The sequence below is a fragment of the Acomys minous genome (assembly GCF_964271855.1).
Source record: "Acomys minous genome assembly, chromosome: 7".
Lineage (NCBI taxonomy): Eukaryota > Metazoa > Chordata > Mammalia > Rodentia > Muridae > Acomys > Acomys minous.
Genome location: NC_140488.1, coordinates 68,792,773 through 68,795,312, shown reverse-complemented (window position 1 = coordinate 68,795,312; position 2,540 = coordinate 68,792,773).

Sequence of the window (2,540 nt, the reverse complement as noted above, 5' to 3'; positions counted from 1 at the left end):
ATAGTTAGTTAGCCATAAAAGTCTTTCCCTCTCTCTATAAACTGTCTAATCTAGTCTATAGATACCCATTAAAATAGCATTCTGTAATTTTGATTAGTGTTGTACTGAATCTATGAGTCAGTATAGAAATAGCCTACCTTTCAATAAACTGTATCTTCCTGTCAATGAACAAGGAATGTGTATAGTTCTTGATGGATTTGATTGATGAAGTTTTGTAATTTTCCTCATATAGATTGTAGACTATTTTTTTTACATTTTTGATGCATTTTATTTTTTCACTTTTAAATTAATTCATATTATAGCATTTTAATTGCTATCATTTCCCACCTTTGTCAACCCCACTTCTTTCTACAAGTCCCTTTCTCACATTTTTTTGCTTTTGTTTGTTTTAAAGATTTATTTATTTATTATTAGCTATACAGTGCGCTGCTTGCATGTACTCCTACAAGCCAGAAGAGGGCGTCATATCTCATTACAGATGATTATGAGCCACCATGTGGTTGCTGGGAATTGAACTCAGGACCTTTGGAAGAGCAGGCAGCACTCTTAACCACTGAGCCATCTCTCCAGCCCCCCTTTCTCACATTTTTTCTTTCTGTTTTCTGACCTATTGAGTTTAATCAAGGCCATCTGTTTGACCACATGTTTGAAATATACCTATGGAAGTTGGGTAGGCTCATGAGTGGGTACACAGTTGAAAAAAGCTGCTGCCTTCTCCCTCAAGAATCTTTCTTTAGGATGGAGTAGGTCACCATTAGCCTCTTCCCCATCCACAACTAATTGGTAACAAGGCCAGCTTTTACATGCCCAGTGAAAGTAAGCACAACTGCTGTGACTCAAGTTTGCAATAGCTGTGTCACACCCATAAAATGGCATTTTGTAGTCTTCATGTCTATTAGCTCTTCATTCTTTCTTTCTACACATTTTATATCATGTTCCCTGACCCTTAGAAGGAGAGAAGAGTAAAAATGTATTGTTTAGGATTCAATTCTCAACCATCGCTTGTTCCCAGTGCCTTGAACAGCCATGCATTTCTGGATTTGTTGCTTTATTATTACAAAGAGAGGCTTCTTTCATGAAAGGTGAGACTTGTCTATGGGTATAAAAATTACTATTTAAAAGGCAGTTCCTTAACTAAATCCTATGAATTCCCCAGCCACATACTTTTGGTCAAGTTTACAGTGCCATACATGGCATCCATCTTATGGAGCAGTCTTCAAAGTCAATGGGAAAAATGGCACTTTTGCACAAGTGTGTCTGTCTTGCCTGGCAAATTGGTACTGTGCTTCATAAAGGTCACATCTGGGTAGTACTGTGGTGCTTTTTCTCTCCCACCAGCCTGCATAGCACTTTCTGGCATCATGAATGCTAGCCAGAGAGGGAACATGTACAGCTCAGTTCCAGCTTGTTTTCTCTATATCTTACAAAGAATGTATGTGCTGTCTTCATTAGTAGAAACTTACAATCTAGTTCTGGTGGGCAACTAAGAAAAATTTCAAGAGCATGTCTTATTCTGGGGGTCTCTGGGACATCCCTGAAGAAAAATTCATATGATGGTATCTACAATATGTACTGGTATTTGTGGTACTGTGATCCAGGACTTCTGGGAGCAACATCATCCATGCATAGTATCTCCTTTCTAACTTAAACAAATTACATTATAAGAGTAGATTTTCATATGACTTTTTCATACACCCCCTAACTGTTATATAGTTAACTCTCCTTCTGCTCCTCATCTCCACTGCCTCATTATAGACTTTTCTTATACCTTTCCATTCCCAGTTACCACCCCCATTACTTACATTTTATCTATGTTCTGTTATTCTCCCACTTTTATGGCATCTGCCACAATAGCCCCTTTCTAGTTTACTGCCTTCCAAGGGTAATTCAAGTTAAATACATATAACTCAAAATCAAGTTATGTTGAGGGAGAAACAGAGGAAGGAAGGATGGAACAAGAGATCAGGGAAGAATGCACACCTGTGGCATCGGTATTTCTGTTGCCAGAGTTCCTCAGTGAGTACAAACTTTTCTGATATCACCCTTGTTCCTGAAGATTTCATAATTATGTTTTTATTTCCACCATGGAAATCAATTTGGAGGCTTCTTACAAAATTGTGACTAGATCTACCTCAAGACCCAACTATGCTATTCCTGGACTTATACCCAAAAGATGCTCCACCATACAACAAGCACATATGGTCAACTATGTTCATAGCAGCTTTATTTGTAATAGACAGAACCTGGAAACAACCTAGATGTCCCTCAACTGAAGAATAGAAAAATGAAAAACAAAAAACAAAAAGCAAAACAAAACAAAAACCTGTGGTACATTTACACAATGGAACACTATCCAGTTTTTAAAAACAATCAGGAAAATTTCAGGTAAATGGATGGAACTAGAAAAGATCATCTCAAGTGAGGTTAACCCAGACTCAGAAAGACACATGGTATATACTCACTTATAAGTGGCAATATAGCACAGGATAAACATTCGACAATGCAAACAGATTCAGAGAAGATAAATAATAAGGAGGACC